General features: G+C 40.0%; 1 protein-coding gene across 2 annotated transcripts in view; it reads right to left on the bottom strand.

The window, feature by feature from the left end:
• PEG3 (paternally expressed 3) overlaps nt 1-20,302 on the bottom strand; it is a 54,590-nt gene extending 34,288 nt beyond the window's left edge. For both annotated transcript variants that reach the window (XM_063800335.1, XM_063800336.1), the window contains exons 1-2: nt 19,787-20,302; nt 13,627-13,756 (exon numbers count right to left, since the gene is read on the bottom strand). The gene's annotated coding sequence lies outside the window, so the exon portion shown is untranslated. The remainder of the gene's footprint in view (nt 1-13,626; nt 13,757-19,786) is intronic.
• Between the last annotated feature and the right edge of the window lie 7,119 nt (nt 20,303-27,421).

Below are 27,421 nucleotides of genomic sequence, written 5' to 3' on the forward strand. Positions count from 1 at the left end.
AGGCTGTGACAGCTTCTCAGTATTTTGTAGAATACTCAGTTTGTTTGATATTTTCTCACAACTTGATTTGGGTTATGAATTTTTGAGAAGAGTATCTGCTATTGCTTTTTTTTTTTTTTTTTTTTTTGAGACAGAGTCCGGCTGTGTCGCCCAGGCTGGCGATGCAATGGCTCAATCTCAGCTCACTGCAACCTCCACCTCCCGGGTTCAAGCAATTCTCCTCCCTCAGCCTCCTGGGTAGCTGGGATTACAATCATTTGCCATCATGCCCAGCTAATTTTTGTATTTTTAGTAGCGATGGAGTTTTACCATGTTGGCCAGGCTGGTCTCGAACTCCTGACCTTGTGATCAGCATACCCTGGTCTCCCAAAGTGCTGGGATTACACCGCACCCAGCCTGCTATTGCTTTTTATACGCTGACTTTGGATCCAGTGAACTTGTTGACTTTTTTTTCTACACAAATTTTTAAAATATTAACATGCTAATTAATGACTTCATTTTTACTTTCGGAGTTTCACCATGTTGGCCAGGCTGGTCTCGAACTCCTGACCTTGTGATCAGCATACCCTGGTCTCCCAAAGTGCTGGGATTACACTGCACCCGGCCTGCTATTGCTTTTTATACGCTGACTTTGGATCCAGTGAACTTGTTGGCTTTTTTTTCTACAGAAAAAAATGTTCCTGTATTTTTAAAATATTAACATGCTAATTAATGACTTCATTTTTACTCTCATTGACAATCATACCTCACTTCATTAACATAATGCATTGGCTAGGACTTCTGGGGTGATATTGAACAAGTCTTGTCCTATATTTGAAAGGGGATACTCTTATCTTTACTATGAAGTAAAAACATTCACTGCAGGCTTGTTTTGTACAGCCTCTTTATTGGGGGTTAAGGAAATTCCCTTAAGTTCTAGTTTTTTAAAAAAATTTATCATAAGTTTAATTTTATATAATGACTTCTCTGCATTCATTGGGAAGATTGTATTATTTAACATCATCTGATGATTGGTGAATAAAGCAGGTTTTATGTTGAAAACTGTATTCCTAAACCCTGCTTGATCATGATTATGAGTATCTGATTCATATACACATGCAGCTGGGTACTACTGAGTTATACTTTTTTATTACACTATCCTTGTCTGGTTTTGCTACCAAGGTTATAACAGCCTTATAGAATGATTTGGATTGTTATCTCACTTCTTATATTCTCTACCATAGTTTATAAACTCCTCTCCATTGGAAATTATGTCCCTTTTTCTATTACTAATATTATTAATCTCTCCATAGTTTCTCCATCAGTTTTGCTAAAGATTTGACAGTTTTGTCTTTTTAAAATGACTTGATTTTGTTGACCATATTCTTCCTTCTTTTCCATGTAATTAATTTCTGTTCTTTTTGTAGTTCTTTCTTGTTCAGTTCTGTATTTCATTGTTTCCATTAGATTTCCTCTTTGCGACATGAAGAAACGTCTTTAGGGGTCAAAGATCTTGGGGAAAAAAACTATCTTTTGAATACAGATTTCCAAATTAATTGCATTATACTCATATAGCATGGCCCATATGCTACTATTTCACATTTGTCAAAGCATCCTTGGTGATCTTAAGATATGGTTAATTTTAATTCTTCAATATATTAGAAAAGAATGAGTATTGTCTAATTGTTAGGTATCAATTTCTATTTATGTTCATAGAATCAACTTGTTAACTGTGTTCAGATTTTTAGTATTCTTGGTAATTTTTTGTCTGCCTGATCTATCTGTTCTAGATATAATAAAATCTCCCAATATTCCTATGGTTTTATCCACCACTCCTTAAAATTAATAGTTTTTGCTTTATATATATATTTCAAGGCTATGTTTTTAGGTGCAAACAAGGCCATGACTCTTTGTTGAGAAACACAGGGAAGTTAATCTGTTTACATCTTTAATTATTGATGTATTTGTTTAATATGCTTTTTGTCATTTATTTTCTCCTTTCCTGCCTTCTACTAAATTGATCAAGTTTTCTTTAGTCCCCTTTTTTCCTTCTGCTTATTTGGGAGGTTTCAATTATATTTATTACTTCACTGTCTATCTTTAAGTTCCTAATTTCTACACAAGCATATATTTTTTTAACAGACTATAAAGTACTAAAGCAAACATGTTGGCACACGTTAGCAATTCACTGGATTTCCCATTCCCACCTTCATTAATATTGTCTAGAATTTTAATTATACCTGTTTTAAACAAATGAAAACATTTTTACAGTCAATGATTAATTATATTTACTGGTATTTCAAGAATTTATTCACTCATTCTTGTTTCTTGAATCTCACTCCTTGTCCCTCGAGGTTTACTTTTTCTCATTGCAATAAATCCTTAAATGGGTCTTTAAATAAGTGTATAAGGTAGTCTATTTGTATTTCTAAAAATGTCTTTATAAGACATTTTTGAATGACATTTTAGCCAGGTATGGAATTCTTAGGTAACCTTTATCTTCTCTCCTTATTTTGAAGATATTATTCCATTGTCTTCTAACAAACCTGATGAGGAGGTCTGCATCAGCGTAATGTTCCTTTCTAATAACGTCTAGTTTTTCCCGCGGTAGCTTTCAGAATAGATGTTATGTATAGATTTTTGTTTATCCTGCTCAGGATTGATGTGACCAATGAAGGTCTTTCTTCCATTCTGGAGAATTCTTGGGCCAGTGTTTCTTTAAATATAACTTTTCTGCCATTCCATTTCTACTCTTTTCAACCTATAAAGTATAATGACCCGTCTTAATCCATCCTCCATTTGTCTCAATCTTTCTGTTTTTCATACTGTTTTCTGTGTTTTCTGAGTAACTTCTCTTTTTAACTGCATCTGGTAATAGCATTTCCCTAGATGTTTTAAATACAGTAACTATGTTTTCTGTTCTATGATTTCCAATTGGTACTTTTTTTATATCTACCTTTCTCAAATGGATGAACATTTTATGGACACTATTCTTTATTTCTTCAAAAATCGTAAAGTCACACTAACACTATTTGAATTGCATTTTGAAAGGACTGAATTCATGTCTTGATTGCTGGTTTTGCTGTCTTGTTCATTTTAAGATTTCCTAACTTTAACCCAGTGCTTTGCAAGTTTAGTTTCTAAGTGTTTTTCCTATGGGTTATCTTTTCCCCTCCTCTCTGAACTTTTCTTCCCTCCATGTCTTTTTGGCTGTCTCTACCTCACCCATGAGAAGCACAGTCCAGAGACAATCTTGTATTGTCAACTGGGGATTTTGTGCCATGTGAAAAAAGGGGTGTATTAGTCACTGAGCAAGATTAAAGCTTAGGCTGGGTCCTCTCTGCACGGCTCTGTTTTTTCACCCCCTGCCACCACTCGTAAGTAAAAAACCTGGGTAACCATCACTGTTTTTGTTGTTGTTGTTTTTCCAGGCTCCTTTTATGTCAGGAGAGTCCAAATCCAGTACCTGTTTGCCACAATGAGCCGGGGACCTCAACATGCATGGAGTGCTTCTGGACCTCATTACCCAAGAGCAGTCAGATTCTTAATTTCCTCTGCCTTTTTCAAGATCATTACTTCAGAAGGTTTATGTTTTCAATTCCACATATCCTTGCATTTTTCTTTCAAGTTTTGACCCATATGGATATCTTAAATATTCCTATTATTGCAAGTTTATATTAAAAGGAGGTTAAATTGTGAACTCACAAACTCATAGCATCATAGCACCATCTCAATCAAAAGTATTATCTTCTGTGAACTGCAACAGTTTTCACTTCTTTCGCAAGTGTGGAGTGACGTTTGCCTGAGGCTGTATGACCTGTGATATCATGACAAATTGAAGGCCAAAGCAGATGCGAATCCAGCTGTTTTCTATTAAGTCAAATGCCAAGGAGATTTACAAAGATGTAAAACAATGCGCCTCTTCTCAATAACCTTTGGTTTTGAAAATTGTTATTTTTCATAAAAAATGTTGCTTCCATTAACCTGTAATAGGTTTACTACCATTATTTTAAATAAAATACACATTTTAAATGACTTAATTTTTTCTTAAGATATAATTGATAAGTAAAAATTGTATATATAGTGTACAACATGGTGTTTCAATATACATATACATTGTAAAAGGATATCAAGCTAATTAACATATCTATCACCTCACTATTTTTGTGTGTGAAGAACACTTAAGATCTACTCTGTTAGCAATTTTCAAGTATAAACTATAGTCACCATACTGTGCAACAGATCACCAGGACTTTTTAATCCCATCTAACCGAAATTTTGCACCCTTTGGCCAACATCAGCTCATCTCCTCTGACCCCTGACAACCACCATTCTACTCTCTACTTGTATAAGTTCAACTTTTTTAGATTCCACATATAAATGAGATCATGCAGTGTTTGTCTTACCATAATGTCCTCCAGGTTTATCCATGTTGTCATAAGTGACAGCATTTCCTTCTTTTTAAAGGCTGAAAAAGTATGCCATTGTACATATATTCATTTTATTTATCCATTCATCAATCCATGGACAATTAGGTTGATTCCACATCTTGGCTAATGTGAATAATGCTGCAATGAACATAGAAGTGTATACTGATTTTGTTTAGATATGTAGCCAGAAGTGAGATTGCTGGGTCATACGGTAGTTTTACTTTTTTTAAATGAATTTCCATACTGTTTTCCATAATGGCTATATTAATTTACATTCCCACCAACAATGTACACAGGTTCCCTTTCTCCATATCTTTGCCAACACTTGAAGCTTTTTAGTTTGATTCAATCCCTTTTGTCTATTTTTGCTTTTTCTGCCTGTGCTTTTAAAGTCTTATCCAAAAATCATTGGTCAGACCAATGACAAGAAGTTTCTTCCGTTACGTTTTCTCCCAGTAGTTTTACAGTTTCAGCTCTTAAGTCTTTAATCCATTTTGAGTTGATTTTGTAATATGGTGTGTCTAATTTCATTCCTTTATATATGGATATCTAGTTTTCCCCACCCACTTATTTAAAAAAAAGTCCTTTCCCTGTTGTGTGTTCTTGACACTTTTGTCAAAGATTGACTGACTATAAATTACGGATCTATTTCTGGGCTATTTTGTTCTATTGGTCTCTATGTCTGTTTTTATGCCAGTATCATGCTGTTTTTATTACTGTAGCTTTATACTCAATTTTGAAATCAGGTAGTGTGATGCCTTTCCAGCTTTGTTCTTTTTGCTGAAAGTTTCTTTGGTTATTTGGGGTATTCTGTGGTTTCATAAGAGTTTTAGGAGTATTTTTCTATTTCTGTGAAAAATGACACTGGAATTTTTTTATGGAAATTGCGCTGAATCTACACATCACTTTGGGTAGTATGGAGATTTTAACAATAGTTTCTAATCCATGAACACCAGATATTTTTCTGTTTGTGTCTTCAACTTCTTTCATCAAAGTCTTATAGTTTTCAGTGAACAGGTCTTTCATCTTTCTGGTTAAATTTATTCCTAAATAATTTGATGGTACTGTAAATGGAATTGTTTTCTTGATTTCTTTTTCACATTTTTCAGATGGTAGTAGTACCTGGAAACAATATTGGTTTTTACTGCAACTTTACTGAATTTGTTTATTAGTTTAACAAGTTTTTGGTGGCATCTTTAGGGTCTTCTATATATAAGACCACATCATCAGCAGAGACAATTTCACTTCTTCTGTTCGAATTTGTATGCCTTTCGTTTTTCCTTATCTTGCTCCTGATCTTAAAGGAAAACCTTTCTGTCTTCTACCACTGATAGTGATGTTAGCTGTGGGCCTGTCATATATGACCTTTAATATTTCGAGGTATGTTCCTTCTATACATAATTTGCTGAGTTTTTATCATGAAAGGAAGTTAAATTTTGTCAGATGCTTTTTCTGCATCAATTGAAATTATCACATTTTCTATGCTTAATTTTGTTAATGTGATGTATCACATTTACTTATTTGTGTATGTTGAACCATCCTTACATCCCAGTGATTAATCTCACTTAATCATAGCGTATGATCCTTTCAATGAGCTGTTGAATTTAGTTTGCTAGTTATTTTGTTAAGGATTTTTGCGTGTATGTTCATCAGAGATATTGGCCTGTAATTTTCTATTTTTGTAGTGTCTTTGCCTGGCTGTGGTATCAGGGTAATGCTGACCTCATAAAATGAGTTTAAAAGTTTTCCCTCCTCTTTAATTTTTGGAAGAGTTTGAGATGGCTGGGTGTTAATTCTTCCTTAAATATTTGGTAGAATTCACCAGTGAAGCAATCAGGTACCAGGCTTTTCTTTGTTGGGAGGTTTTTGATTATAGATTCAATCTCCTTACTCTTTATTGATCTGCTCAGAACTTCTATTTCTTCATGATTCAGTTTTGGTAGCTTGTATGTTTCTAATAATTTGTTCACTTCTAGGTTATCCAATTTGTTGGTGCATACTTGTTCATAGTAGTATCTTATGATCCTTTGCATTTCTGTGCTATGTCTCCTCTTCCATTTATAATTTTATAATTTATAATTTATTTTATAATTTATAATTTTATAATTTTGAGTTTTTTCTTAGCCTAGCTAAAGGTTTGTCAATTTTATCTTTTCAAAAAACCAGATTTCACTATTATGATCATAGTTTCGTTGATTTTTTCTATTGTTTTTCTATTCTCTATTTCATTTATTTTTGCTCTGATCTTTATCTTTCCCTGTTTCTCTATATTTTGGGCTTAATTTGTTCATCTTTTTCTAGTTTCTTGAGGTGTAAAGTTAGGTTCTTTGAGATCTTTGTTTTTCTTAATATAGAATTTAACACTATAAACTTCCCTTTTAGAATTGCTTTCTCTGCATCCCACGTTCTGGCATGTTGTGTTTCCATTTTCATTTGTCTCAAGATATTTTTTATTTCCCTTATGATTTTTTCTTTGACCTACTGGTTGTTCAGGAGTGAGTGTGTTAATTTCCACATGTTGTTTTCCAATTTTCCTCATTATTGATTTCTAGTTTCATACCATTATAGTCAGAAAAGATACTTCATATAGATATCAATCTTCTTAAATTTGTTAAGGCTTGTTTTGTGGCCTAACATATGATTTGTCCTGGAGAATGTTCCTTGTGTGCTTGAAAAGAATGTATATTCTTCTGCAGTTAGATGGAATGTTCTGTATATGTGTGAGGTCCATTTGGCCTACAGTATTGTTCAAATCTTATTGTTTTCTGCTTACTCTATACATTACTAAAAGTGAGGTACTGATGTGGTTTCGCTCTGTGTCCCCATCCAAATCACATCTTGTGGCTCCCACAATTCCCAAGTGCTGTGGGAGGGACCCAGTGGGAGATAGCTGAATCTTGGGGGCAGGTCTTTCCCATGCTGTTCTCATGATGGTAAATAGGTCTCACAAGATCTGATGGTTTTGAAAATGGTAGTTTCTCTGCACAAGTTCTCTTTGCCTGCCACCATCCACATAAGACTTGACTTGTTCCTCCTTGCCTTCTGACATGATTGTGAGGCCTCCCCAGCCATGTGGAAATGTAAGTCCATTAAACCTCTTTTTCTTCCCAGTCTTGGGTATGTCTTTATCAGCAGCTTGAAAACAGACTAATACAATAAATTATACCAGTAGAGTGGGGCGCTGAAGAGATACCCAAAGATGTGAAAGCAACTTTGGAACTAGGTTAACAGGCAGAGGTTGGAATAGTTTGGAGGGATCAGAAGAAGACAGGAAAATGTGGGAAAGTTTGGAACTTCCTAGAGACTTGTTGAATGGCTTTGACAAAAATGCTGGTAAGTGATATGAACAATAAGGTCCAGGCTGAGGTGGTCTCAGATGAAGATGAGGAACATGTTGGCAACTGCAGCAAAGGTGACTCTTCTTATGTTTTAGCAAAGAGACTGGCAGAATTTTGTCCCTGCCCCAGAGACCTGTAGAACTTTGAACTTGAAAGAGATGATTTAGGGCATCTGGCGGAAGAATTTTCTAAGCAGCAAAGCATTCAAGAGGTGACTTGGGTGCTGTTAAAGGCATTCAGTTTTACAAGGGAAGCAGAGCATAGGGAATGCTTCCAGTTTTTGCCCATTCAGTATGATATTGGCTGTGGGTTTGTCATAGATAGCTCTTACTATTTTGAGATATGTCCCATCAATACCTAATTTATTGAGAGCTTTTTAGCATGAAGGTTGTTGAATTTTGTCAAAGGCCTTTTCTGCATCTATTGAGATAATCATATGGTTTTTGTCGTTGGTTCTGTTTATATGCTGGATTATGTTTATTGATTTGCATATGTTGAACCAGCCTTGCATCCCAGGGATGAAGCACACTTGATCATGGTGGATAAGCTTCTTGATGTGCTGCTGGATTTGGTTTGCTAGTATTTTATTAAGGATTTTTGCATCAATATTCATCAGGGATATTGGTCTAAAATTCTCTTTTTTTGTTGTGTCTCTGCCAGGCTTTGGTATCAGGATGATGCTGGCCTCATAAAATGAGTTAGGGAGGATTCCCTCTTTTTCTATTGATTGGAATAGTTTCAGAAGGAATGGTACCAGCTCCTCCTTGTACCTCTGGTAGAATTCGGCTGTGAATCTGTCTGGTCCTGGACTTTTTTTGGTTGGTAAGCTATTAATTATTGCCTCAATTTCAGAGCCTGTTATTGGTCTATTCAGAGATTCAACTTCTTCCTGGTTTAATCTTGGGAGGGTGTATGTGTTGAGGAATTTATCTATTTCTTCTAGATTTTCTAGTTTATTTGTGTAGAGGTGTTTATAGTATTCTCTGATGGTAGCTAGTATTTCTTTGGGATCGGGGGTGATATCCCCATTATCATTTTTTATTGCATCTATTTGATTCTTCTCTCTTTTCTTCTTTATTAGTCTTGCTAGCGGTCTATAAATTTTGTTGACCTTTTCAAAAAACCAGCTCCTGGATAAAAGTTCGAAAAATTTGCAGCCTGACAATGCGATAGAAAAGAAAATCCCATTTTCTGAGGAGAAATTCAAGCCTGCTGCAGAAATGTGCATAAGTGAGGAGGAGCCAAATTTTAATCCTCAAGACAATGGGGAAAATGTCTCCAGGGCACATCAGAGGTCTTCACAGCAGCCCCTCCCATCACAGGCCTGGAGGCATAGGAAGAAAAAATGGTTTTGGGGGCTGCGCCCAGGGTCCCCGTGCTGTGTGCAGCCTAGGGACTTGGTGTCCTGCATCCCAGCTGCTCTAGCCATGACTAAAAAGGGCCAAGATACAGCTTGGCCCATGGCTTCAGAGAGTACAAGTCCCAAGCCTTGGCAGCTTCCACGTAGTGTTGAGCCTGCGGGTGCACAGAAGTCAAGAATTGAGGTTTGGGAACCTCCACCTAGATTTCAGAGGATGTATGGAAACACCTGAATGTCCAGGCAGAAGTCTGCTGCAGGGGTGGGGCTCTCATGGAGAACCTCTGCTAGGGCAGTGCAGATGGGAAATGTGGGGTCAGAGCCCCCAAACAGAGTCCCTACTGGGGCACTGCCTAGTGGAGCTGTGAGAAGAGGGCCACCATCCTCCAGACCCTAGAATGGTAGATCCACCTACAGCTTGCACTGGGCACCTGGCAAAGCTGCAGACACTCAATGCCAGCCCATGAAAGCAGCCTGGAGGGAGGATGTACCCTGGCAAAGCCACAGGGGCAGAGCTGCCCAAGACCATGGGAACCCACCTCTTACATCACCATGACCTGGATGTGAGACATGGAGCCAAAGAAGATCATTTTGGAACTTTAAGATTTGATTGCCCAGCTGGATTTTGGACTTGCATGGGCCCTGTAGCCCCTTCGTTTTGGCCAATTTCTCCCATTTGGAACAGCTATATTTACCCAATACCTGTACCCCCATTGTGTCTAAAAAGTAACTAACTTGCTTTTTACAGGCTCATAGGCAGAAGGGACTTGCCTTGTCTCATAAGAGACTTTGGACTGTGGACTTCTGAGTTAATCCTGATATGAGTGAAGACTTTAGGGGACTGTTTGGATGGCATGATTGGTTTTAAAATGTGAAAACATGAGATTTGGGAAGGGCCAGGGGAGGAATGATGTGGTTTGGCTCTGTGTCCCCATCCAAATTTCATCCTGTGGCTCCCATAATTCCCACGTGCTGTGGGAGGGACTCAGTGGGAGATAGCTGAATCATGGGGGTGGGTCTTTCCTGTGCTGTTCTCATGATGGTGTATAAGTCTCATGAGATCTGATGGTTTTGAAAATGGTAGTTTCCTTGCACAAGCTCTCTCTTTGTTTGGTGCCATCCATGTAAGACTTGACTTGCTCCTCCTTGCCTTCTGCCATGACTGTGAGGCCCCCCAGCCATGTGGAACAGTAAGTCCATTAAACCTCTTTTTCTTCCCAGTCTTGGGTATGTCTTTATCAGCAGTGTGAAATTGGACTAATACAGGTACTGAAATCCTCTGACTTTATTTCTAGGTGTTTGTTTTTGAGACAGAGTCTCGCTCTGTAGCACAGGCTGGAGTGTAGTAGCATGATCTCGGCTCACTGCAACCTCTGCCTCCCGGATCCCGGTTAAGCAATTCTCCTGCCTCAGCCTCCTGAGTAGCTGGGATTACAGGCGCGTGCTGGAGATGGCATGGTGGGGTTCCACCATGTTGGAACCCCATGAGACTTTGGACTGTGGACTTCTGAGTTAATCCTGATATGAGTGAAGACTTTAGAGGACTGTTTGGATGGCACGATTGGTTTTAAAATGTGAAAACATGAGATTTGGGAGGGGCCAGGGGAGGAATGATGTGGTTTGGCTCTGTGTCCCCATCCAAATTTCATCCTGATGGGGTTCCACCATGTTGGCCAGGCTGGTCTTGAACTCCTGACCTAGTTATCCACCCACCTCAGCCTCCCAAAGTGCTGGGATTACAGGCATGAGCCACCACACCCGGCCATATTTCTAGTTTTTAAAATACCGAAAACTATACATATTGATAGGTATAAGCCACATAAGCAAAAGTTCTTTAGGGTCCTCATTTTCATGAGTGTAAATGGGTTTTGAGACCAAAAAGCTTGAGAATCTCTGGTCTACAGTAAATCTGTAACAGTCTGGGTTATTTGAGCAGATTGGATGGAAATCTGTCTTTTTCACTATTATGATCTCAAGGCCTAGCACAAAGCTTAATACACAGAAGTCTCTCGATAAGTGCTTATTCAGCTATTGTTTCAGCAAATATTTGAGTACCTACTATCTTATTAGGTTGGTGCAAAAGTAATAGTGGTTTTTGCAATTACTTTTAATATAAGACCCAATGCTAGGTCAACTTCATGGTTCATTGTAAATCAAATTGCAATGGCCCCTGCCATAACTTATTTATTTAATATGTCTTCAGAGTTTCAGTCCAGCTGGGAAGAGACATTCAATAAACCTTTAAAGATTATGGTAAATGCTTTAAACAAACAAACAAACAAAAAACCCAGGATGCCGAAATGAGGATGGTTGTGTTTGTATGGTAGATACAGAATAGTCAGGGATCTCTGAGGAAGAGAAACTAAGACTAAATTTTGAAAAAGCCAGCCTGGGGAAGAAGAAGGGAAGAACATTTCAAAAAGACAAAACAGGCAGGGCGTGGTGACTCACGCCTGTAATCCCAGCACTTTGGGAGGCTGAGGCGGGGGATCACTCGAGGTCAGGAGCTTGAGACCAGCCTGGCCAACATGGTGAAACCCCGTCTCTACCAAATATACATAAATTAGCCAGGCATGGTAGTGCATACCTGTAATCCCAGCTACTACTCGGGAGGCTGAGGTGGGGGAATCGCTTGAACCCAGGAGGCAGAGGTTGCAGTGAGCCAAGATCGCACCACTTAACTCCAGCCTGAGCAACAGAGCGAGACTCCATCTCAAAAAATAAAAAAATAAAAAAATAAAAAGAACAAAACAGCAATATACAAAGATAATAAAGGAAAAAAAACAGAAAAGACATCAGAGTGGCTAGAGGATAATGAGGGGTGTAAAATGAGGTTGTACAGGTATTCAAAAGCCAGCTCTTTTGGAACTGTAGATTAAGAGGAAGATCTTGAACTTAATCCTAAATGTAATGGAGGCCATTAAAGATTTTTAAATAAGGCCTGACACAGTGCATTTTAAGATGATTCATGTTGCTCTGTGGAGAACTAGGGGACTAGAGATACTTAACAGAGGAAGCAGGAAGACCAGTTAAGGGGCAGCAAAGGATGGCAGGGCTCCAAACTAGTATGGTGGCAGTAGAGATACGGAGAAGTGAACAAATACAAGATGTACTTTGGAAACAATATAGAGAAATCTTGCTGATGATTTGTGTATGTGTGGCAAAGAAAAAAGAATCAGAAATGAGTTCCACATTTCTGGTTTGGACAACTGGGTGCACAGAAGTGTTATTTGGTGAGTATCTGAGACACAGGTTTCCGGGTAAGAGCATAACATCAAAAGCTATGTGGGACATGTAATATTTAAAATGCTTACACTAAAGCAAGTGGAGACACTGAGCAGGGATTCTGGAGAGGTCTCTGCCAGGGCTCTGAAGTCCTCCACACATAGCTGATTTGTTGCATGGTCAGATTAAAATAAACACTACTTTACAAGATAAATAAAGAAACCAGTTCTTAAGTATTTCGAATTCATGTGTATATATTCAGTGCTGCTGGATAAATATCTTCAGATACAAATTTGTACACCGTTCCTCAGTAGTGCAAATCTAACAAATTTTCCTTAAGGAAAACTTTTATTTTTTAACTTTCTCAAGTAGGAGTTTCAGGACAGTATAAAGCCAAACATTCATATTAAAGTAACCAACCCTTTCACAAAAAGTACCACTAAGTCCAAATATTAAAAGAACAGTTCCCAAAAGCAATTAATTACATACAGGATTAAAGACAGGCAAAAGACCACCTCCATCATGAATCAGATATTATAAAAGGAAAATATGTCAAGTCTGGCAGACAGTGTTAAGGTTCAGAACTAAAGTTCAGCTTATATGTCCCTGTCCAAAAGGGCACTGGACACCATTTCTCATGAGAAGCTAAAACATTCAGAAGTCAAGCTATAACATGGTAACCAAAGTAGTATATGTAGAAAATGCAGGGTTACTCATCCACTTTTTGCTCAAGTTGGCTTACCAGCCAGAAAGTTCTAACCCTGAACTGGCAAAATGGTAGATGTTCATTTATCCAACCATCTAATAAACAGGTAATGCGTATCAACTACATTCAGACACTAGAGACACAGTGATAAACAATGGAGACACAGTCTCTGCCTTCATGGGGCTTATAGCTCACTGATGAAGCCAAACAATCAAATAAGCATATAAATAACATAAGTAACAAGCAATAAATGTGATGAAAGAAATATTGTACTATAACACATACATCAGAGAGCCTGACCCAGACTAGGTAGTAAAGAAAGACATTCTATGCCTAGTTAACGGTGTGCACAAGGCTTATGAGGCTGGAGGAGTACAGAAACCTGTGTAGCTAGAATACAGAATGGCATAAGATAAAGGCTACAGAAGCACAGAAGAGTCAGACCTTGCAAGACCTGTAGGCCATTTAACGACTGGAGATCCCATACAACCCGCAACTGTAGCACACTACAAGAATTTCTCCCAGGTGAGATCGGCACTCACATCTCAAGCAGGTCCCCTGAAAAACAGCATGATTTCCACACATACTCACATGTCAATGCCTAAGAACATGACCAGAATGATAAGGAGAGCTACTCTGGCTTCCACAATGCAGATCATCATGCAGGTAGAGAAAATGCATTTTTATCTGGTTCGTTTTAAAGGCCCATCATGAGATAAACCTAAGAAGAATGGAGAAAAAGGCAATAATTGATATAAAAGTAAAACATGAATCAGAAAGCAGAAAAACATCTGGAGCTAAGAGATACAGATTTAACAAAGTCTAACAATAAGTAAAATGTTCACAAAGAGGAGACTGGATGAATAAATTATGGCACATACATTTAATAGAAAAATCTACAATGATAAAAAAGCATGCAAAAACTCTTATGGAACAATCGCCAAGATACATTGTTAAATGAAAAGCCAAGGTGTTGAACAGTAAACACAGTATACTTCATTTATTAAATAAAAAGAGAAACACACTGTATACATATTTGCTTCTATATGCATGGAATAACACTGGAAAGATATTCACAAAACTATTGACATTGGTTATCTTTTTTTTTTTTTCTTTTTCTGACTCAAACACATCTTCTGAGACACTGGTTATCTATAGAGAGGGAAAGATGGGAGGAGGAATTTTCTCCTTTTTGAATTTCAAACCACACAAATATATTACCTATTAAAAGTTTAAAAAAGTTAATATTCAATACGATTTTAGATGAGTACATATGAAAATTTTAATGAAAAGGAACATTTTCAAGGAAAATAAAAATTAGCAAACTGACTGCCAAATGGGGGGGAAAAAAGGTAAGAAAAGCCTTCTTACAAAGAATCCTGTATGTTAAAACTTTCTGGTACATTTTAATAATCTAGCCCCCACAGGCTCCATGAGATAAAACTAATATTTATTGAATATTTCCCGTGTGCTATATACTGCATCAAGCATTACATGTATTTGCAGCTCATCCTCACAATTCCTGAGATAGGTGTTCTCATCACCTCTATTTTACATATAAGGAAACTGAAGCATATCCAGTAAGTAACTCCAGAGGTCAGACTCTGCAACCACTATCCTACATTAATTCTGTATTAATAAACTGGAAAACCTTAAAGAAATGCATAATTTTCTAGGGAAACAAAATTACTTGAAATCTGTTTGACTGTAAGTGTTCTTCCAATGCCTAAGGAACAAATTATTCTTAGTCTGCACAGATAGTTCCCAGGACATTAAGAAGAAAAAGACGAGGGCTTGCCAATTCATTGAACTAAATTAGAAGAGTGGCTTTCAAGAACATATTTCCTACAATGAAAATGTGTTACAAGAATAGCTATCTTGTATGGGACACTTACCCTGTGCCAGGCACTGGAGTAAGTGCTTTATAAAAGATCTGGGTGCCACTTGGAAAACAATCTGGCAGTTCTTCAAAACGTTAAACATAGAGTTACCACATGACCCAGTAATTCTACTGGTAGGTAAAATTAAAACACATGTTCACACAAAAACTTGCACATCAATGTTCTTAACAGCATTATTCATAACATAGCCAAAAAGGGGAAAAAACCCAAATGGCCATTAGCTGATGAACGGATAAATAATGTATAGCCAAACAACAGAATATTATTTGGCAATAGAAAAGAACAACGTTCTAATACGTGCTACAGCATAGATGAACTTTGAAAACAGTAGGCTAAGTAAAAAAAGGCAGTCACAAAAGCTCACACCTTGTATGATTCCATTTATATGAAATGTCCAGAATAGGCAAATCTATAGACAGAAAATAGGTGAATGGTTCCCTACGGTTGGAGGAAGAGGGGAATGAGGAGTGAAGAGTTTTTTTTAGGGTAATTAAAATGTTCTCAGATTGAGGGCAGTGATGGCCATACAACTCTGAATATTACTAAACACCACTGAACTGTACACACTGTAAATAGGTGAATTGTATGGCAGACGAATTATATCTTGGTAAGGCTGTTATTAAAAATACGTATCTAGGTGTATTTTCCTAACAACCTTAATGAAACTGAAACTAATATACTTATTTTGTAGACGAGAAATCTGCAGCTCAGAGGGGACACTATCTACTCATGGTAATAATCTAAATAGTTGAGAAAGCCAGAATTCAAATACGAGTTTTTCTGTCTATACTGCTTACTATCTCCCAACACAATCCTATGCAAATGCACTGAAAATCTTCAAGAAACGGCCTTTTTTCTTAGAAAACAAACTTATGGGTTGGGCGTGGTGGCTCACGCTTGTAATCCCAGCACTTTGGCAGGCCGAGGTGGGCGGATCACCTGAGGTCAGGAGTTCGAGACCAGCCTGACCAACATGGAGAAACCCCATGTCTACTAAAAATACAAAAAAAAAAATTAGCCAGGCGTGATGGTGCATGCCTGTAATCCCAGCTACTAGGGAGGCTGAGGTGAGAGAATTGCTTGAACCTGGGAGGCAGAGGTTGCGGTGAGCCGAGATTGCGCCATTGCGCTCCAGCCTGGGCAACAAGAGCAAAAGTCCGTCTCAAAAAAAAAAAAAAAAAAAAAAAAAAAGAAAACAAACTTATGACTAACAGGTTCATGAAGGCAGCCTCCTAAGAACAAATAATTCATATACAGTTGAAAATCCCAAATCCAAAAAAATCAGAAATCCAAAACACTTCTAGTGTCAAGCATTTCAGATAAGGAATACTCAACCTATAATGCTATTAAGCATTTCAAACCTACAATAAGAGGGAAGCTGTCCATTTAAGAAGCTAGCAGATGGCTTCCAAGTGCATCTTAATTCAAGAGTGCCCTGGAGAATAATAAAAATAATAGCTATAATTTATCAAACTTTTACAATGGGTAAGGCCTGGCACCAAGCACCTTATGTGAATGATTATGTTTAATTATCATAACAACTTAATAAGGTAGATGCCATTATTACCCAGGTTTTACAGATGAGAGGCAAGCCTTAAGAGGTATCTTTTCCCAGGTTACAAGCTAAAGGGTGGCAGAGCTAGAAATCAAACTCAAATCTGTTAGATTCCTGAGCCTCAGCCCTCAACCACCACTCAGTACATTTCTAGGCTATTAAATTTGAAAGCCATAATGAAATGGAACGTTCTTGAAAGGAAGGGAGATAATAAAAACTTGGCAGATGTCAGGGGAGTACTTTCCTCAAAAAGTTCTCCAAGCCTTTGCCATTTATAGGCAACTTTCTTCACATTTCCAAAGAACAAATAATTCTTATGCTTTATAAATTGTGTAAATTTCAGCAAAAAGAGACAAAAGTGTTTCATTTGAAGAAAGCACATGGATTTTCAACCCCAAATATACCTTATTTTGACATAATAAGAATGTGTATGTACCAGGAATGTGTCTGAGCACTTTATAATTGTTAGCTTCTCAAATCTTCATGACAACTATCTAAGGTAGGTACTATTAATAATCCCTATTTTACAGATGAGGAAGGGGAGGCACAGAGAGGGTAGATGACTGGCACAAAGTCACATGGCTAGAAAGTGGCTAGGATTAAAAACCAAGTCATCTAGCTCTACCCTCCAGCACTTAGTCTACTCAACCAACTCTCAAAAAAGAATATGCTATAGCTAATATATGATTCACTGGACTCCTAGCACTGTGGATTATCACACTGACTCCCTTCACATGTATTATCCCAACTGACAACCAAGAAGGTAGGTAAGTTTACTGCCTATTGCAAGATGAAGACCATGAGGCTGAGTGATGTGCTAATTTGCCCAAATACACCCAATTAACACATATCCGAACCAAAATTTTATTAAACCCACGTCTTTCTGACTCTACATCACACCACTAGTCACTGTGTCATGAAATACTATGGTAGGGGTCAGCAAACTACAGCAAGCAGGCCAAGTCCAGTCTGCTGTGTTTTTATACAGTTCACACAGCCAAAATACAAAAATTCGGTTGAATCAAAAATAGATGGGCCAGGCACAGTGGCTCACGCCTGTAATCCCAGCATGTTGGGAGGCCGAGGTGGGTGGATCACGAGGTCAGGAGATCGAGACCATCCTGACTAACAAGGTGAAACTCCGTCTCTTCTAAAAATACAAAAAATTAGCCAGGCGTGGTGGCACGCACCTGTAGTCCCAGCTACTCAGGAGGGTGAGGCAGGAGAATCGCATGAACCTGGGAGGCGGAGGTTGCAGTGAGCCGAGATCGCACCACTGCACTCCAGCCTGGGCGACAGAGCAAGACTCCGTCTCAAAAAAAACAAAACAAAACAAAAAAAACTTGATGGTTGAAAAAAACAAAATATTTCATGAGAAAATTAAATGAAACCTAAATTTCAATGTTCATAAATAACATTGGCTGTGTTTTACTGGACCCAGACACACCCATTTATTTACAGCTGCTTTCACACTACAAGGACAGAACTGAGTAATTTTGACAAGACATCGGTATATCGAACAAAGCCTGAAATATTCTCTGTTTGGCCCTTTACAGAAAAGATTTGCTGACCCTCTTTGTTATTATATTTAAAACTCTTATTAAAATGGAGGAGTAGTGCACAAAAAGTACCCCCCAACCCCCGAAAAAAGGAAGAAAAAGCATGGCCTCAAAAGGTGACTGGAGTAGGAATGGAAACTAACCTCCAACTTTCCAGGAACAAATAATGTCTCTGTTCCATAAAGTGTTCCAAGGCCTAGAAAACAGTGGAGGGCTTCCCAGTTCATTTTAATTAACTGGTTCACAGAGGTTTACACTCCCTAAGCTGTTTTAATTGGAAAGAACTCTGCAGAATGGAAATAACAACAGCTGGCAGTTATGGAACTTTCCCTGTGCTGCCAGGTGCTGTGGTTAAATAGAAGATTTCCATTTAATCTTCCTGACAACCAGGAAGGTAGGGTGCCATTGTTATCCAATTCCACGGATGAACCTGGGTCCTCGGGATGTTAAACAAATTGCCCTATGTTCCACATAGAGCTCAGCACTCTAACCCTCATTTCTGCCCTCCAGAGATTAGTCTTAACACCACACCATTTACTTTTATTAATAAATCTGCAAACATAAGGAAATACATAATTTCCTGAAAAAATATAACGTACCAAAAGTAACTATCAAAATAATCTTGGTGAGCTGTATAAATTTCCTACCAACTCCCAGGAAGCAAATAAGTATGTGCCACAAATTGATCTGGGTCATAAGAAAATAGACAAGTTTTAATACCCTAGCTCACTGGGTTGCAATAGCACTCATCTCTAACTCATCACCACTAAAAAAAAAAAAAAAAGCACAATTTAAAAAAAAACCATGCAAGATAATGATAGCTAACATTTTTAGCTGAACTATGTGCCAGACACTAAACACTCCCCATGCAATAACTCATTTAAACTAGGAATAAGTATCCCCTGCAGACTAAGACATAAGGAGGTTAAATGGTTGTCCAAAATCACACAAGCGAGAGGGCCTGGATCCAAATCCAAGCCAGCAAGTGAACAAACCCGGCATCCTTAACAGACTTTCAGCTAATAAGTCTGAGAATCCTAATTATACATGCTCAATCCAGGGAAAAAAGAAATTGACAAAACTGAGCCAAACTTAAGGGCATAAAGGGGTGCGTGGTATACCTACAGCTTTCAAGCAATGTCAACAGTCTCTACGATTCACTCAGCAAAGCAGTTCTGAACCAAAACTATCTTCCTCTAAAAGAGACCAAACTCCACATAAACGTTACAATATGGATGAACTTCAAAAGTGTTCTGCTAAAGGTAAGAAGAAAACATCATAAATTGTACAATTCAGTTTTCATGGAACGTCCAGAAAAGGGAAATCTCAAGAGCCATAAAGTGGATTAGTGCTTGCCTGGGGCTGATCCTCAAATGGGCTCGAGGGAACTGGGGATGGTGGGATTGGTTGACGTAAACATTCTAAAAGCGGGTTGCGGTGATGGCTGTACAACTCATACATTTACCAAAAAATATTCAGTTGTACACTGGGTACATTTTGACGTAATCTGCATCTCCACAGAACTGTCTAAAAGAGGCTGAGTACCCCAGCAACTGCTTCTTGTCGAAAGCCATTTCCTATCCTCCGTGCTAGGCGTCTCACAGGTTTCTTCCCCAGTCAAATCAATGCTAATAATCGGAAATAGCAAGTTCTGAGAAACGCTAGCGTAGAATGGGCGCACTAGGGGTAAGGGGATGGGCCCCAGACTTCAGCAGCCGTTCTGGGAAGTTGCTCGCCTTTTTCGAAGACTCTAGCTGCAAAACTGGAAGCCGTCGGTGGGGCAAGGCAGAGAAGAGACCACGTCTGGCGGATGAGTCCTGTGATTATCAGGTCACCTGGGTAACGCCCAACCACGACGGGCTGGGTCTCCGCGCGAGGCCTGCAGCCCGGCGCGGACTGGAATCCCCAGCACTGCCGTCTGGAGGACATCCGCGGTATCTCCCCAAGAGACGGGAAGTCTGTGTGTCGAAGAGGCGCGGGACGCAAGCCCACCAACCTGGCTGACCCCAGGGAAAGGCCGAGCGTCCAGCCCGCGGGGGCCCAAGATGGTGCCAGAGTTCGAGGCCCTCTGTGCATGCACCCCGCCCGCCTTCGAATCTAGCCTGTTCGCCGTTGTGGTTTGTCCTCCCGGTTCCTCTGAAGGAGTTGGTCAGTAGAACCATGGCCTCCATTGACTACGTCCTCAGAGTCGCAGCTCTCTTCAGTCGAGCTCCAGTCACAGAGGACGGTTGTGGTGAGACCCAGGCAGAAGTATTTCCGGTCAACGAGGTCGCGGGTAGTGCGCATGCGCTTCGTGCAGGGCCCCGAGCAAGGGCGCCTGGGAAACCTTGCGTGAAGTGACACACGCCCTGTCCTCAGGGAGCCCACGGCCGACTGGGAAACAGGAGAACGGGTCAAACGTGGGACGCCCGTCAGCTATACCCAAAGGTCTCTGATAGAGCTTGGAGAAATGTGCATTTGGACACATTATTTTTACATTGTGATCTAGACAGTGAGGTAATCTTTTAAAAAATAAGTTTTAGAATTCTATTAAATTTCAGTTTTAGAATTATATTTAATTATATTTTGAATATTTTGAAATATTTTGAAATTTCATACGGTTTTTTTGTTTTTCCGGTTTTTTTGAGACAGGGTCTCGCTCTATCACCCAGGCTGGAGTGTAGTGATGTGATCACAGCTCACTTCACCTCAACTTCCCAGGCTCAAGTGATCCTCCCTCCTCAGCCTCCTGAGTAGCTGGGACTACAGGCACGCACCATTACACACAGCTAATTTTTTTTTTTTTTTTGGTATTTTTGTAGAAATGGGGTTTCACCACGTTGCCCAGACTGATCTCGAACTTCTGGGCTCAAGAGATCCGCCTGCCTCGGCCTCCCAAGATTTCGTTATGTTGTGGGGAAAAGATGTATGATTCTATGATCAGAATGAAAGCTCTGAGAGGGCAGCCACTGATGAGTGTAGGTGCAGTATCCTCTGCACCTTGCATGGTACTTGGCATGGAATGGATGCTCCTTGAGTATTTCTCAAATGACTGACTGGAGTCTTTGAAAAAGGCACCCTGAGTTACTGTTAACAGACAGATTCGCTAATAATTAGCTACTGTTAATCGAATAGATTAGCTAATAACACCAACTTTTGATTTGTCTCAGAGTGACCTAGTGTGAAAAGTAGGGTTGCAGATTTAGTAAATAAAAAATGTAGGATAACCCTGTCAAATGTGATTTTCAGATAAACTAAGCAAATAATTTGTTAGCATAAGTATGTCCCGTTTGGATATGCTGGGTGTCCTATATTTTATCTAGCAACTTAGAAGACATGTTAAGGTGGGGGGGAAAAATGATTGTGTTCCAATTAGAAAAAGAACTGGAGGAGAAAAGAAAACGGTATCCGGAATTTGTAAATAAGTACTTCCAAACAATTCTAAAGCAGGTCAGAAAACTACACTTGAGAAACTGTGATTTATAAAGTTTGTGGTAAGTGTTGTATTTATATCATCTCAATTGAAACCTCTTACACAGTAGAACGATTATTTTTATTTTATAAGTGCAAAAAGAAGCTCAGAGATAGGAGGTTACTTGTCCAAGTTCTAATATTTTCACTGTCACCCCAAAAAATATGTATTGAGGCCTCTCGGTGGCTCATGCCTGTAATCCTAGCACTTTGGGAGACTGAGGCAGGCAGATTGCCTGAGCTCAGGAGTTCGAGACCAGCCTGGCCAACATGGTGAAACCCTGCCACTACTAAAAGTACAAAACATTAGCCAGGTGTGGTGGCGCTACCCTGTAGTCCCAGCTACTTGGGAAGCTGAGGCAGGAGGATCGCTTGAACCCAGGAGGAGGTGGTTACAGGGAGCAGAGATCACACCACTTCACTCCAGCCTGGGAGACAGAGTGAGACTCCATGTCAAAAATAAATAAATAAATAAATAAAATAATAATTATTATTTATTGAGAGCTGACTGTGTGCTGCTGGTCTCGGATTTCTATTCCACATAATCTGCCTCCAGAGCTGGAAAATTCCAGTGTCTGACCATTCCTCAGCCTCCCTCCCCTTCCCCACTCCAGCTGCAGTTTCCATGGTAACAAACTGAACCTGCTTCTGTAGCTAACAAGAGCTAAGAGTTTTTGAAAGGGAATAAGCCAGAACAACTGACGTCAGCGTACCCTGGCTGGGGGATGGGAAGGACTGCTTGAAGCCCTAAAGCCTTCTATTCCTCCATCAATGGTTTATGCAAGAATTTTGTATGTGTCAACATCTGTCCTTGGATGGAGTCTCTGCAAAAGAACAAAAGTTGTCTATGTAAACCTCTGCAGACCCCATGAATTCATAAGTTTTCACTTCAGGAATTGCTTCAAACACTGGTGACATAAACTTTATGCATCCTTACCATATTAAAATGTATTTAGTCATTATTCAACCAATAATGATGGGGGGCACTTCTACATATCAAACAGTGCTAGATCCCAAGGATATAATTACTATCAAAACAGACACAGTCTCTATTTTCCTGTTTCTTAGAGTTCAGTGGAAGAGACATTTGTTTATTCTTCAGTGTATTCTAAGGAGCCTTATGTGTGAGACATGTATTAGGGACTGGGAGATACACAGATGAGTTCAAAACAAATCGTTGAGCTGCATGGAAATGATCCTGGTGGGATTGGGGTCAGACATTAAATAGATAATCACAAAACAGCAGATATTTACTGAGCAGTTACTGTGGTGCCAGGCACTGTTTTAGGCAAGGGGAACAAAATAGACTTGGTGTCTGTTCTCATGGAACTTACATTCTGATGGAGAGGGAAAATATATAAATGAATTCATTTGCTTTTAGTTAGAAGAAAAAGGATATTAAACTCAAATTGACTTAAATAAAAAGGAGAATTTATTGGCCCAAGTAACTGAAAATGCCAGAGATAGAACTGATCTCATCAGTATTCATGAACATAATTTATGTTGTTGCAGATCTCTGTAGTTTTTCTGCCCAACACTCCTTCCCCAGGCTTCCTGCCACAGAAGCCTTCTTTCCTATGGAGAACTGGTTAGCATCTGACCTAGGCCTGGTCACTTCATGCTGTTGCTATGCCCACAGTGATTGGTTCAGGAATGGGCACATGACTCCAATGGGCCAGTCAGAGACTTACTTACCTGGGACTTTTCCTTGGGAATTATGAGAAATATCGTTCCCTTTGCTGTGATGCTGAACTGGTCTGAAGTGTGCCTGGCCTATAGCCATCTTTTTTGCCTATCTGAATAAGTCAAGAAAGAGCATCCCACTGTGTGTTTTTAAGCTTCTACTAGATAATGCATGTAATGTGCTTAACACAGAGTAAATTCTCAATAAATGTTAGCCAGTGTTGTTAGTGATTTACAAAGGAATGAGTGAGAAGAAATTATTTGCAGGAACTGAAAGATTGTGGGTTTGTTAACTGCTTCAAAATGAAGGTAAATCAGGAGGGTTTTTGGAGTGCATGGAATGAAAACATGGAGGTCCACAGTATAGAGCAATGTTTCCTCTGAGCCACGATGAGGTTTTATGAGCTGTCCAGGGTTCACTGAAGAATATACTTGCCTGGATTCAAAATGCTTGGACCAACCCATTCAGACATTCACTGACCCCTTCCCTGGGTAAGATTCTGTAAAAGAGAAGATGCACAAGGCATGATCATAGCCATTGAGGACCTTATACTCAACTGGAGTAGCAGGGAAGTGAACAACCAGTAACAGTAAGGCCAGAGGAGTACGGGGCAAGCTTCAGCTCCACATTCATTCACATAAGAAATACACAGGAACATATCTAACATGCCAGCCATGGTGCGAGGTGTAAGAGATATTGTATTGAACCAAACTGATGCCTTTTTTATTGGAACTTATAATCAAGTGCAGTGGTTAGCAAAACTTCAGGAACAGACCAGACAATAACTATTTTAGGCTTGTGGGCTGTACAGTCTCTGTTGTAACTATGCAACTCTACCATTTTGTGTAAAATCTGCCATGGACAATATGTACGTGAATGAACATGGCTATGTTCCACATTATTTTGGGACACTGAAATTTGAATTTCAGATGATTTTGTCACATCAAAACTACTCTTCTTTGGATTTGTTTTCAACCATTTAAAAATACTGAAACCATTCTTAGCTCATGAGCCATACGAAAACAGGCAGTGGGGCCAGTTGTAGTTGCTCATGCCTATAATCCCAGGACTTTAGGAGGCCAAAGCAGGAGGATCGCTTGAGCCCAGGAGTTCCAGACTAGCCTGGGCAACATAGAGAGACCCTATCTCTACTAAAAATAGAAAAATTAGCTAGGCATGGTGGCACATGTCTGTAATCCTAGCACTTTGGGAGGCCAAGGAGGTAGGATCGCTTTAGCCCAGGAGTTCAAGATCAGCTTGTGCAATGTATCAAAACTTCACCTCTACATAAATATTAAGGCTTAAACAGCAGAAATGTGTTGTCTCACAGTTCTGAAGGCCAGAAACCCAGCAGGGCTGGTTCCTTCTGACAACAGGGAAGAAGGATCTGTTCCAGGCCTCTCCCCTAGCTGCTGGGGGTTTGCTGGCAGTCATTGGCCATCGTTGGCCTCCATTGGCCATTGCCCTGATCTCTGTCCTCATCTTCACATTGTCTTCTCCTGTGTACACATCTGTGTCCAAATTCCTCCTTTTCACAAGGACCCCAGTCGTACTGGATTAGGGCCTGTCGTACTCCAGTGTGACCTCGTCTTAATGTCTTACATCTGCAACAACCCTATTTCTACATAAGGCCACATCCTTAGGTAGTCTGGGGGCTCAGACTTTAACATATGAATTTCTGGGGTGGGGTTGGGGATCCCACAGCAGCAAGTGTGCCAGCCTCTTTGCTGGTCTCCCTGCTTCCACTTTTTCCCACTTCCTTTCATTTCCCCAGCCTAGGCAAGGGTGACCTTTCTAAAATGCAGACAGGACCAGGAGCCTGCTGTGAGTCATGGGGCTCACTGAGGCCTGGTTTTTTGGTTTTTTGCTTTTTGGGATTTTTGTTTGTTTGTTTGTTTTCGAGACAGAGTTTCGCTCTTATTGCCCAGGCTGGAGTGCAGTGACGAGGTCTCAGCTCAGGAATCAAGGGAGGATTCCTAGGTGTCGTGGGCCAGCGTCCCCTCTGCACATTCAGCCCATGTGGATGTTTTGAAGCTTCCTCTCCTCGGGGGGCACAAGCTTCAGCCAGAAAATTCATCCCATTTGTCTCAAAATTTCTGTAACTCTCCAAAGAAATTTGATCATCTCCCACTATCAGCACTGTCAGTTGGGGTCTGTCCCCAGGACTCCATCCATGTTGCCACCATCTCTCCCTGGGCATCTGCTGTGGCCTCCTAAACGTTCTTCCTTTTCTATCTAGTCACCTTCCACCCGTTCCACACACACACAGTGGCCAAAAAGAAAGCCTCACTGTGTAATCTCCTGCCCCTGCTCCAGGTACCCCAGGGCTGCCTGCCCATCAGGGTAAAGTCCAAGTGGCCAACGTGATGCCTCGGGCCCTCCAAACCCAGCCTTGCCAGCTGGCCCAGCTTCACCTCTCTCTGCTCCCATCCTGGGTCTCCATGCTGCAGCAGTAATGACAATCTTCCAGTTCCCTGCGGAGGCCACGTGCCCTCTGAGGAGCTGGCTGTACTCACTGTCCCCACAGACTCATTTCTCCCCTCCCATTTTCTCCTCAGTTCACTCCAACCAGGATTTGCTGCCACTCTACAAAATCTTCTCAAGATCAACAATACCCTCTGCCTGACCAACATGGTGAAACCCCGTCTCTACAAAATACAAAAAATTAGCTGGGCCTGGTGGCTCTTGCCTGTAATTCCAGCTACTTGGGAGGCTGAGGCAGGAGAATCGCTTGAACCTGGGAGGCAGAGGTTGCAGTGAGCCGAGATTGCGCCCCTGCACTCCAACCTGGACGACACAGCGAGATTCCGTCTCAAAAAAAAAAAAAAAAAAAAAGAAAAAAGAAAACACACACATACAAGAAAACAAAAAACAAACAAAAACTACATCAGACACTTTCTAAGGATTAGGAATGTATTGGTTAAAAATCAGGTGAGGCAGTTGTCTCTGGAGATGATGTCTTAAAATTAAAACATGAATGGAAACCCAATATGGTCAACCCATACAATGGAATATTGTTCAGCCTTAAAAAGGAAGGAAACGCGGGCACTTCTTACAACATCGATGAACATTATGACATTATGTTAGATGGAAGAAGCCAGTCACAAAAGGACAAATACTGTATGATTCCACATGAGGCACTTAGAGTAGTCAAATTCATAGAGATATAAAGTAGAATGGTAAGTGCCAGGGGCTGAGCCGCAGGAAATGGGGAGCTGTTGTTTAATGGGTACAAAGTTTCAGTTTTTCAAGTAGAAAAGAGTTCTGGGGCTGGATGGTGGTGATGGTTGCACAAACATGTGAATGTATTTAATGTCACTGAACTTGAGGATTAAGCTCTGATTTTTTTGTCTTGCCCAAATTCCTATGTAAGGGGTCTGGGAAGTCATGCCCTACAAACCATAAATTCTCATCAGATAGGTTTTGTTTAACCCTATATATTGTAACTTACTTTCTCATCTGACTCCGGCATAACGTTATGTGATGAAGAAGAAATTTTACCCCAAACATGTTTCTTTGCCATGTTTTGAAATGGCCATTGAAAGCTGTCCTTTGTGGGGGAAAATTCGCATCTGTAAAGAATCTCTATAAACATAGCTAGATCTTTTTCTTCTAGGCCTTCCCAATCCTGAGGAGATTAACTAAGAGTCTAGCACCTTTTAAAGGTCTGAATATGAAGGATTTGTCATCTATTGTCTCTAAGAGCAGCCACTATAAGACTTCAAAAGAACCCTGGGGCCAGGCGCAGTGGCTCACACCTGTAATCCCAACACTTTGGGAGGCTGAGGCAGGCAGATCACCTGAGGTCAGAAGTTCGAGACCAGCCTGACCAACATGGAAAAACCCCGTCTCTACTAAAAATACAAAAATTAGCCGAGTGTGGTGGTGTGTGCCTATAATCCCAGCTACTTGAGGGGCTGAGGCAGGAGAATCGCTTGAATCCGGGAGGCAGAGGTTGCAGTGAGCCAAGATCATGCCATTGCATTCCAGCCTGGGCAACAAGAGCCAAACTCCATCTCAAAACAAACAAACAAACAAACAAAAAACCTTGTCCACAATCTTTTATCTTAACCTGAACATTTTCTTTCTGTAGATTCCAACTATTTAGACAAACTCAACCAATTGTCAACTGGAAAATATTTAAATTTACCTATAGCCTGGAAGCACCGCCCCTGTCTCATGCCTCCCTAAAATGTATAAAACCAAGCTGTACCCCAACCGCCTGGGGCACATGTTC

Source organism: Pan troglodytes, chromosome 20 (assembly GCF_028858775.2).
Source record: "Pan troglodytes isolate AG18354 chromosome 20, NHGRI_mPanTro3-v2.0_pri, whole genome shotgun sequence".
In the NCBI taxonomy this organism is placed as follows: domain Eukaryota; kingdom Metazoa; phylum Chordata; class Mammalia; order Primates; family Hominidae; genus Pan; species Pan troglodytes.